This window comes from Mastigoproctus giganteus, chromosome 11, assembly GCF_048544385.1.
Source record: "Mastigoproctus giganteus isolate SK-2022 chromosome 11, ASM4854438v1, whole genome shotgun sequence".
In the NCBI taxonomy this organism is placed as follows: domain Eukaryota; kingdom Metazoa; phylum Arthropoda; class Arachnida; order Uropygi; family Thelyphonidae; genus Mastigoproctus; species Mastigoproctus giganteus.
The window spans coordinates 83,497,884-83,510,601 of NC_143585.1; the positions used below are offsets into that span (position 1 = coordinate 83,497,884).

Below are 12,718 nucleotides of genomic sequence, written 5' to 3' on the forward strand. Positions count from 1 at the left end.
ACATTCCTTGCTCTCTGCTTCCAAACAGTGTCTTTCACAACAAAAAGCTGAACAAGCCAGTAACATCCCAATTACCATTCCAACTGACATGCCTCAAACAGCAAAACCAAAAGTGGCAGAAACTAAAGTACTGAACCCACCAGTTTCAATGGGCATGGATGTTGACCAACGCAGTGAATCATATTAGAACTTCATGCGACTGATGAGATGTGGTATATTAGAACTTCATGCGACTGATGAGATGGACGTCACACGTCCCTATTTTCCAAAGAAAGAGAAAGCGAAATCGGATCGATGCAAGCAAGTTTCAACTAAAAAGCAGTCAGAAACAAAAATAAACAACAAAAGCACTTAATGGAAAGATTCCTCCAATGGAATTGTAGAGGTTTTGGCAAAACAAAAGACAATTTATATGATTTCATCAACCGGTATGATCTAGCAGGCATATCCCTACAGAAAACCTATTTAAATGCACGAGTGTGTCCCACTATTAAAAATTACACCATCTTCAGATGAGATAGGAGAATAAACTCGCCAGCCCATGGAGGAGTGGCTATTCTTGTTAGAAACAACGTTCCATCAAAATATATTGCTCTTCAGACCCCTTTTGAAGCAGTGGCAGTGCGTATTGTAATTGGCATCACTCTTACAATAGCATCAATATATATCCCTCCTAATTTCTTATTCTCTTCAGACGACCTAGAAAATCTAATAGACCAGCTACCATCTCCATTCTGCTTGCTCGAAGACTTCAATGCACATCATTCGCTGTGGGGATCTCCAACAATTGACAAGAGAGGTAAGCTAATAGAATCCTTTCTTGATGCTTATCAGCTCACCATTTTAAATACTGGTGAGCCAACCTACATTCATTTTTCGACTGAATCCATGAGTTCAATAGATCTCTCGATCTGTCCTCCCTCCATATGTACTATTATGGAGTAGTCTGTTCTTGAAAATCCACTGAACAGTGATCACCTGCCAATTCTCTGCAAACTCCCCTTCACTACGTCGCTCCATTTGGAAATTCCGTAGGGCACACTGGAGTGAATATGCCTCTCATGTTCAGTTAGATGATAAAATAATACAATCTCAGACCATAGAAAATGTCACGGAACACATTACTAGTCAAATATTACTAGCTGCTACCACTGCAATACCAAAATCTTTACCGGGGAAACGGAAACACAGTAACTACTAGTGGAACCAAGATTGTATGCATGCGAAACAGGAAAAAAATAGATCTTAGAATTTATTTTGTAAATTCCCCACAACTAGTAACCTAATTAACTTCAAAAGACTGAAAGCCAAGTTCCGTAAAATAAGAAGAAATGCAAAGAAAGAAGCCTGGATTAGCTTTTCCTCAAGTATAAATAAGGACATAGATAGTAGAATCATTTGGAGGAAAATTCAAACGCTCAATGGCAAATATGTTCGGTCCCCAACTACAATACTAAATTGGGAAGGGGAAAGAGTTTTCATCACTGGGAGAAATAGCAAATGCCTTAGCGGGATCATTTGCCAGCATATCAGCAATATTCACCTTCAACCCAACCTTTCACCCGAATTAAAGAATCTGCAGAAAAGCATAACATTAATTTTTCTACGGCAGTTTCACAACCAGCCATTCACATTAACAGAATTTCTAGGGGCACTCAATAAAACACACAGTAGTGCTGCTGGGGCCAGATGGGGTCTATTATATAATGTTAAAACAACTTGACAACAGAGCAAAAAGAACATTGTTAAAATATTACAACCGTATTTTCTTAGAAAATACCTACCCACTCTCCTGGCGTCACTCAATTGTTCTAGCCTTCCCTAAGCCAGGAAAGGATCGTACCTTTCCACATAACTACAGGCCGATTTCACTGAATAGTTGTTTAGGAAAAGTCTATAAGAACCTATAAAAAATGGTTCACAGGCGGCTAACGTGGTTCCTGGAAACAAACAACTTACTAAACAGCAGCCAGTATGGATTTCGAAAGAACCGATCCACGCTAGATGTGATGATAAAAGCAGAGGCAAACATCCGAAATGCCTTCATAAGGAGAGAACATCTAGTCATGATTAATCTCGATATTGAGAAAGCCTTCAATACCACCTGGCGAGGGCGTCTCTGTAGCCAGGTGGGAAGGAGCACCAGTGTGTAACGCACGCTTCTTGATTAGACCGGGCTTCGAGCCCGTCACCACCAAATACGGAAGATGCGGAAAGGTCAGGGAATGACCACCGCATATCCTGGAGCAATATGGCCTTAGTTGCTAATGCTCCTAAAAACCAAAACAACAACAACAACCACCTGGCGATATGGTGTACTAAAAGATCTCCATTCTTTCGGCTTGAGAGGTCAGTTACCTCAATTTATACAAAACTTTCTATGCAACAGAACGTTTCAGATAAGGTATATAATTTATCCAAATCATTTGAACAAGACGAGGTGTACTGCAGGGTTCCATTCTAAGTCCAACATTATTTGCAGTAAGAATTACAAATATGACACGGGAAGTACCAAATACAGTAGAATCATACAAGTTTGCCGATGACCTCATTATCTCTTGTCAATCAAAAACTATGAATACCATTGAAAGACAACTTCAAATTTCCATAGCTAAAATAGAATCATGGATACTGCGGAATGGTTATCCTTTAGCAGAAAAAAAATCCACTGCAATTCACTTTTGTAAAAAATGCAAACTTCCCCCGGATCCAGAAATATTTTTAAAAACCAGCCTGATACCTGTCACTAACAATTTTCGTTTGTTGGGGTTACATTTAGATAATAAACTTAATTTTTCTTCCCATATACCTTCGAAATACGTGTCTTAAAAAACTGAACATCCTAAGAGCCATTTCCGCTATGTCCCGGGGTGCTGACAGAAGCTCTCTTCTTCATCTCTATAGAGCTTTAATACAATCACGCTTAGGTTATGAATCACCTGTCTATGACTCCGCTAGGAACAGTTTGCTATTACATCTGAACACCTTAGGATAGCTGTGGGAGCCTTCAGAACATCTCCAATCCACAGCCTGTATATTGAGGCAAATGAACCTCCAATGCATCTAAGGAGAAAATCCTTATTATGTAACTATGCACTAAAGATTAAGAGTATTCCATCACATCCTAGCTGGCAGCACTTGTTTGCCTCAATACATCATGCTATATCAAAATAAACCTAATGAGAATCGCTCCGCAGGGCTTCGACTGCAAGAGCTCATGATCAGTTGGAACATTAATTTTCAGAATGCCTTCCAAGACCTTGGTACTCCTGAACCTCCCTGGACTGAATTCGTACCTCTCTGTGACAATTTCTTTTTAAGATGGGGAAGACATCCCTGTGATTCGATCTAAGTTATTTCACTATCAAACAGTCAATCAGAAGGTTACCTTCTGCTGGATCCCTGGTCATGTTGGCATCTCAGGTAATGAACATGCGGATGCTGCTGCAAAACATCCCGACTCTGGATCTTCCAGACAACTAAAAGTTCCCTACACTGATTACAAATCTGTCATTAAAACAACATGCAGGAAACAATGGTCTCTCCTTTGGAAAACTCAAACCAATAATAAACTGCTGCAGATAAAAAAAGAGCCACAACTGTGGACATCTAGTTCCAGGAGAAGCAGGCAACAAGAAGTGATTATAGCAAGGCTCCGCATCGGTCATTCGCATCCAACTCACTTGTATTTGCTTATGGGAGAGAATCCTCCTCAGTGTTTCTTTTGTCAGTCGCAGCTAACAATAAAACACATCCTCATAGAATGTCCCCAACTTTCAACAGTCAGAAAATCAAGCTTTAGCTCCCTGTCCAACTTACAGGAACCCTTAACCTTATTTCATATTCTTGGGATGAAGCAAATTTCGAGGAACTGTTTAATTATTTGAAACACATAAATCTGTATAATAGACTGTGATCATAGTGACAAACAAATCATGAACAGGCACAATATGGCCCAAGAGGCCCTTGTGCCACAAAAACCCAAATACAACAACAACAACAGGTAATAGTTAAGACACAGCATGGGTTTGTTAAAGGGAGGTCTTGTCTGACCAATTTGATAGTATACTATGATGTGTTCCAAAGGAACTGAATGCCAAAAATAATTTTGATATCGTATACTTGGATTTCTGGAAAGCTTTTGATACTGTTGCACATGGAAGACTGCAGTACAAATTGCAGAGTTGTGGTATTAAAGGTAAGTTGCTACAATGGATAAAGGGATGGTTGAGTGGGAGACGACAAAGTGTGGTAATCAATGGACACTGCTCTTAGTGGACAAATTTTATTAGTGGACTTCCCCCGGGTTTGGTGTCGGGCCCATTATTGTTTTGTATATTTATCAATGATATTGATGAAGGTATATCAGGTTTAATGTCCAAGTTTGCAGATGATTCAAAGGTTGGCAGCGTTATTAATGACATTAAAGACAGTATGCTACTCCAACTGGATCTAGATAAGTTGGGCAAATGGGCTGAGAAGTGCCAACTGAAGTTTAACTTTGACAAATGCAAGGTACTGCATGTGGGTAGCAAAAACCAACTGTGTGATATTACACTCAGGGAAGTGGAAAGTGAAAAAGACCAGGGGATAATTGTGCAGTAAATATAAAATTTGCTGAGCAGTGCAGATGGGCTGCCAGGGAAGGTCATGGAGTATTGTCAATGAATTTGAGGGGGCACAGTTTCAAATTGAGGAAAGACAGTTGTAGAATAGATGTGTGGAAATTTGCCTTTAGCCAGTGGGTAGTTGATTGGTGGAACAGACTTCCATCTTTTGCTGTAGAAGTTGATAGCCTAAATAAATTTAAGGCTGAGCTAGACAGACATTTGGAACAAATGGAGGGGTTGAAATGGGAGGGGTTTTTTTTGGCTGATACTGCGTAAGCTTGCTGCTTTCTTGCATCGTATGCCTCTACCAATGCTTCTTTACTCAAACCACCACCTTTGTCTTCTTTTTTCATCTGTACCATAATCATCTTGATGTTTGTCTTCTTTTTAGCCATCACTACAATCATCTTCGCATCTTCTTTTCTCCATAACAAACTTGTCCATCTTACTATCAGGGGTAGTTTACTAACTGAAATTTGTGTTGGCAACAGGTCATTACAGTACATAGGTAAAAATATCAGCTGATTATTCAATAATCTCTTTAGTCATATTATTGTAATGAAAATCAATACCAGTTTTTTCCTAAGACTGGTTTTTCTTCTTTAACCTTTTGCACTGTGCTATTTCCGTCATGTGCCTACCCTACCACTCTAAATTAACTTCTGTGTGCAATGCAGTCTTGTTGCCGCAAAGTAAATTTAAAACATTTTTATTTTCAGGAAAATATGATATATCCAAATAAAGATTTGTTCCAAGTAGCCAAATATATCTTCAATATACTTAAGCAACTTATCATCAAGCTTAATTCGATACATAAGTCCTGGGGCACATGTTTGTGTCATGTTGAGTCCAACTCGACAAGGGAGCACAAAAAGTTAACTGAAACGTAATATTGTATGTAACGAAACTGTTATCTTTTATAATGTGAGGTTTTTGTATTTTTTTTGGAAATGTAAATAGAATGATCAGTTGACATATGTAAATCTTATCATTGTGGTTTATGGAACATAATAATAAGGATGTACCTTTTTATAATGAAATAAATATATATTTTAAAAAATAATAATAATACTTAAACCCAAATTATGTAGCACCCTGGAATGTTGTAGCACCCTGATTGAAAACCACTGCTGTAGCTGAATGGTCAAATGCAAGTTTATAGTAGTACATGCATTTGAGTTTACCAAATGGTTCTAGCCCACATGACTACTAAACATGGTGATATTTTTGTATTCTTTACCCTGTAAAGGGCTGAGTTTGTGGTCATCCCAAAATATAAACAGAACTTTATTTGTTTTATTTATTTATAAATATACCTTATTTTTCTGCATAATCAATTTCATACCTGCCTTACACTATTTCAGAACAAGAGCCGATATGCATTTGTCAGATTCTAGCATAGCCCTTTGCATAGACCAGTTGTTTTACTATCCTGCACATGCTTACTTCTTTAGTATTCAGTTGGGCTAACAGTTCTCTAACAGTTAGGTGTCTCTCTGCCATAATAGTCATATTCATTTTTTATACTGATTGTAAACCAATCTCTATGAGGGCAGTCATGTAGATTGGCACATCTGGCTTTTGTGGATGCTATCTACTTGGTCCATTAACCAGTTTTGTCATGGTCAACAGCACTGTCCTCATACACCTTCTGTAATCACTTTTGGATGTTTCTAATGGTCCCTTTCTGCTTATTATTTGCTGCTATATCAACACCATAATAATAAATATAGCTTTGTAAAAATAAAATTTCTGGGTGTTACTTTTGGAAGTTACCCCGATAGTAAAGGTAATGTTATATCATATTGATATTCACAGTTTATTCAACTCACATTTTTGTTAAAGCAATAATATTCATGTTCATCTTAGTGCAGAACAGTATCTGTGAAATATTCATCAACACTTGCACATTTGAGAATATTTTGTTTGTATGCATTATCTAAATCAAGGTTGTGCCACCTTTCAAAAATTATTGCAATTTTTCTTATCAGAAATTACTGCTGTCATCATGCAGTTATTGAATCCCGTGTATTTTCTGATTCCATTCCTTCAGAATCAGCATTACATATTTCAGTTAGCTTGCTGAATAGGACAACTATTCAGCAAGCTAACATATGTGAAAACAGCTGCCATATGTGAAAATAGTGCAGATTTTAAAAAGTTTTGCAATTATTTTTCTCAATGGAATCTCTCTTGTCTATTATTTCATCCTTCAGTGGTGCTACACTTCTGAAAATTATTTGGATGTTTTTCTAACCCATTTATGGGGTACAAAAAATCAACATAAAGGGGAGAGAAAGAGAGAATATGCATGCAAACGGTACTATGGTGTTACTTAAAGTGGAAATAAATTTGGGAAAGAGAGAATATGCATGCAAATGGTACTATGGTATTACTTAAAGTGGAAATAAAAATTTTATTTTAGAGATATGTTGGCTCCAGATACTCAATTCTTTTCAATTATTTTCTTTTTGAAGGATTCCCCACCAAATTATCTTTAGTCAAAAACTGGTCACCAAAGAATTTTTATTTGTAATTATTTAGATAACATAATACTTAATATGATAATTCAAAATATTCACTGACTGATCTGAGTTAATTTTCTGAGCATTACCTATTAATTATGTACATAATTTATACAAAAAAAAGGTTGACTTGGCACATTATCTTAAGCTGCTAATGTGCCATTAAAAGTAAAATCAACCAACCACAAAAAAAAGTCAACTTTTTCATGAGTTATCAGTTTACGATTGTTTAACTACTTTTATTACAGAAATTAGTATAAACGCCAGTTTTATATATTTTTAGTTGAATAATATGAATAATTTTTCTCATTGAAGTACGCTGTAGGCCCGATATAATGCAGCTCAATATAACGTGGAATTGTAACGCAGCCAAAGGTCAGGTCCCAATTCCATCACTCCCCCCCCCCCCTATTTTTCACATGCTTCAGATTTGATCGATTTGCAATTTGTTCCAGCGATGTACTACAAATGAACTTTATACCACTTTTAATTTCTTTTGTTGTTTCACTCATCTTAATGCTTCATTTGCCTTTGTATTAGACAAATACAGCTCAGGTTGGAGGCACCCCTTGACTAATTTACAAAGATGGTCAAAAATTAATTCTTTCTTTCTTTTTTTTTATATTTATTTTATTTTACTTTATTTTTATTTGTCTTTTTTATATTAATTTTTTTATCTTTATTCACTCTGTTTTATTTCTCTTTAATTTAATTTATTGAACTATGTCTTTAGAACAGGGGTTCTCAAAGGAGCGATGTCGCTCCCAAGGGGGGAAAAATTGTTTTTTTGTGTGCGGCAGGGGCAAAAATCATGGGTATTACAATAGTTCGTGGTCCTCCAAAATTCAACTCCACCCGACGATATCCTATTCCTTAATATTTAATTTCTCTCATTTGGTTTTCTGTTCCCCTGAGACAACTGATTTTTAACATATAGCTATATTATATTAAAGACATAATATAGTAAAAGGAAGATAGTGGGCGTAATTTAATTCAACCACCTTTGCTTAGGCATTAAATGTCTGTAAGTGCTTTCAGAAGGTAGTCCGCAATCCTTGGAGTTTGCACCTTTCCAACAGCCTGCAACCTTGGTGGTGGCATGGTGGGCATGGTTTATTTATTTAGTCTATTGTTTCTACTTTCTAAGTGACAATTAATGTTGATTTATTGTTTCCTTGTGGAAGTTGTTTATTTTTGATCCACTGATTGGTGCCTCCATAGCCAGGTGGGAAGGAGCAGCAGTGCGTAGCACACGCTTCTTGATTAGACTGGGGTTCGAGCCCGTCACCACCAAATACGGAGGATGCGGAAAGGTCAGGGAATGACCACTGCATATCCCGGAGCAATATGGCCTTAGTTGCTAATGCTCCTAAAAACCAAATAACAAACAAAAAACAAACAAACGATCCATTGCTTTTGTGAGTGACATGGGCTATGAGAGTTAAATAAAAATAGTTTATATTTTATTATTTAATTCTTTGTAGTTATGCAACCCATCATAAATCTTGTGAAGTGCTGAAAAGAAAGTGTCAACAGTATCTGGATGGATCTAGCTTATGGTTTTATTGAAAACCCATTCAACTCAAGACAGCCCATGTGTCTTATGTGTAATAGTTCTTTTTCAAAAGAGGTTATGAAACCATCAAGACTTTTAAATCACTTAAAAAGGAAACATCCCGATAAAGTTGGTAAACATATCGAATATTTTAAAAATTTAAAACGGAAATTTGAGCAACATAACACTATTATTTCCTTATTTAAGAAGGGCACACAAATAAATGATGATGGAATGATTGTCTTATAAAATTGCAGAAATCATTGCAAAAACTAGTATTGCTCATACAGTTGCTGAGACTGTTATAGTACTCGCATTACAGACTGTAATTTCAACAGTGATGCATCAAAATCCTTCCAGTATTTTAAAAGCATTGCCATTGAGCAATGATTCAACAGTTAACATTGAAGAGCAGCTAATCGACAAACTAAAAATGGGAAAAGTTTCTATTCAGATTGATGAATCCATAGTTACTGACAATAAGTCCCTTCTAATGGCATACGTTCGTTATTTTTACAATGATTGTAAACTGCAAGAACAGATTTTTGTAAAATCTATAGAAACTGACTGTACTGGAGCATCCATTTTTGCTGCTGTAAAAACACGATTCGATGAAAAACAAGTACCATTGGAAAATTTGATATCCTGTGCCACTAATCATGCAACCTTCATGGTTGGAAGACAAAAGGTTTTATAGCCCACCTAAAGGAAGTATGTCCTGAAGTTCTTATAACACACTGCATTGTGCACCAACATCATCTGGTTGCAAACAATATTAGTCCAGTTCTTTATCAGTCTATCAGTATAGTTATTAAACCATCAATAAAATAAAGTCACATAGTAAATATGATCGCCTTTACAGAAAATTTTGTGTTTATAACGAAGAACAGTATGTGAGGCTTCTTTTACATACGAAAGTCAGATGGCTTTCTAAGGGGAACTATCTAACAAGATTTAACAAGATCTAGCAAACCTTTTTGTTACGATAATTGGTTTTTTAGAAAGCAAAGGAGATAGATTTAGCCAGGGAGATCAGCAAACACAAAACAACATATACTATATGGTGTGGATTTTTTGAAAACTTAATGAAGTATCACTTCAGCTTCAAGGGAAATTAATTATGGTGATAGACTGCAATGCATATTAAAAGCCTTCACTGAAAAACTGAAAATATTTGAAATTCGAAAAAGGTGGAATGGCTGAGTTGTGGGGATCAAAAACAACTAAACTTCTTTATCCAGGGGATCGATATGATCTGAAATGGCCAAAGTACTTCTTTGTTTTCCAACGTCTTATATGATTGAAAGTGGTTTTAGTTCAGTAAATAAAACAAAAGAAACAGAATTCATATATGTTCAAGAGGAGACATTAAAATTAAATTTACTAACATCATATTGAACTTTTAGCTAAGAAGCAGCAGGCTCATTGAATAAAAAGAGTAAGTATAAAGTATTTTCTTGTTTAAAATTTCATGGTGGGGCAATTAGGAAAAAAAATTGTCTAAAAAAGCCATTTAAGGGGATGATAATTAAAAAAAGGTTGAGAAACACTGCTTTAGAAGGTAAGTTCAGTGATGCAAATAAACTCAAAGCTGCCCTGAAAGATGCAACATTGGTAAAGTTTACATGTGCTGTTTGGAAATTGAATGAAAGCTTACTCTACATAATGTTAGTATGTGTTTTCAAATTTTTTGTTTTCTTTTTTTCTATTTTTAATAAAAAAATTAGTGTCCATAGAAAGTTCTCAAAAGAAAGAACAAAAGCATGGTCAGTTCAAAAAAAGCTAGCTGCAGTGGACTTACTAAAATTGGGAAAGATGCAAGCAGAGGTGTCTCCATACATAGCGGTGGGGGAATCCACCCTCAGGGGATGGATAAAAGATTAAGCTTGCCTACAGCAAGCAACAAGTGACATTAATTCTAGGGAAAGTCTTCAGAAAATATAGCTTAAGATAGCAAGCGACGGCCCTCTGCATAAGGCAGTGTTCACATGGTTCACACAAGAATGTGCAGAAGGAATGTCTATATATCTGGTGAAATTATCAGGAATCAAGCTGAAAAACTGAAGAAAGACTTGGCCAACTAGTGTGGACGTGGTATAAGGGTGATCATTAGAGAAATCTAGATTCCGTGAAAATACAAAGTTAGTCATAAAATATAATCACAAAACTAGTTTTCCAGTGTTGATAACCATTAAGAGCAGAAGGTTTAAAGTACATTTATGCACTTATTTTTCTGACAAAACACATTATTGTTTTATCAGACAAATAAAGGAATAAAACAAAGGAATAGAAAGATAATAATAAAAATAACAGAAAACAGATAAAAATAACAGAAAACAGATAACAGATAAATAATAATACTGAAAGCAAAAAACTATTTTGCATAGATAATAATAATTGAGATCACACACACACACACGCACCCTTTGTACAACAACTGAACATAAAACAAAGAGGAGACTACTTTCCATAACAGACATTTCTTCTACACATAAGCCAGCATACCAATTTCAAACTACCCATTTGAGTAATGTATCATTCACAGGATGCCGAAAGTAAAACACGTATGTTGAAATAAAAGACCGAAACAGTAAACATTTGTGCCTGACCTGACAAGGTCTTTGCATTTTTAATTCCAAGTAAACAATTTTTCACTTACAGAACATATCAAATAAAACTTTGATTATATTTAGGAAGGTAGAAAAAATTCATATTTTTAATATTAATGAGTGATAAATGCTCAACAGATATTGGTGGAGCGCATCTGTCAGATCCTGCATGAATAATGCTGGGTTTCTGGGAAAAAACACTGCTGTAGTTTCTGATATTGAAAAAAAAAAAAAAAAAAACCCCTTTTAGAATTGCTGTATGTAATCTTTGATGTTAGTGTTTTGGTACTAGTAGAACAGCTGTTAATTGTAGAAAACATATGAAGGTTACTTGTGACACTGGTTTGTTTGTCCATCTACTAATAAACTTGCAAAACACATGAACATAAGCTTTAGAGTGATTAATGGTTGTTTCCCAGATTTCCATTAAGTCATGATATCATTAACAAAAATCATATGGTGAATCTTGGAGTAAAACTAGCAAGAGCATTGTTTTTTTAGAAAGTGGCTCTAATTCAGATAATACAAAACTCAGAACTGTTTGTCTCACTGAAGAAACCAGACATTTATTTGGCTTTCATTATATAGAAATACCTGGGCCTATATTATGCTGGAAAGCTCTATTCCTGGAAGGAAGCTCAGCAAGGAATCTCGATTGTGCTTTGTGCTAATGATAACCACTAACTGAAGTCTTGTAGTAAAGAAGTCATAAAGTGACCTTAAGTGTTGAAGGACATCATTCAGTCATTTATTATAGTTTTTCCAGTGCAATTCAAGGTAATCCATTTGCACAGGAGCATGCCTCCAATTTTACAACCACTTGAAACCTGAGGTTTGACATTATCAGATTGAAGTTGTCAGAATCCCTCTCCAAAATGCTAAAGTTTAGTCAATCATTACCTTCCCACAGTGGGAAGATTATGTGCCTGTAATTACCATCTAGCAATTGCTTTGATACATCTAAAGGATCAAGATGTCATTCTGGCATGCAAAAAAAGTTCCTTAATGATGCAGTGGTAATTTTTTAGAATACCAATGGCAGAGGACTTTGTAGATCATCTGTAGCTATAATTTTAAGTCTGCCATATTCAACTAGACAATGCTTCTTGGAAGCAGATGAAAATCTGCACCCTTTCAGATGGATGGAACAAAATCCTGTGGCAGGGATGTGGGTTTTGACTCAGGATTCAAGATTCACCAGCATCCATCAAAGCATTAGTGGATGCTGGTGAATCTGGTTTCAATGAAGATGACATAAGAGTGGTTAGCAATGTTTCTGTTTCACGCAATTGATAAGTGCAGTAATATACAGCATTACAACATTTTTCAATTTCATAGTACAACATTTTTCATAAAATTCTAGCAACTTCAGCTACTATATTTATTTCTGTATTTAACAGACAATCGGCATTACCCATA

At 35.8% G+C, this 12,718-nt stretch overlaps 1 protein-coding gene across 2 annotated transcripts in view; it reads left to right on the forward strand.

Moving 5' to 3' along the window:
• The window catches only part of LOC150078196 (uncharacterized), an 881,600-nt gene that overhangs the window by 827,824 nt on the left and 41,058 nt on the right, over positions 1 to 12,718 (forward strand). The gene's annotated exons all lie outside the window — the stretch shown is intronic.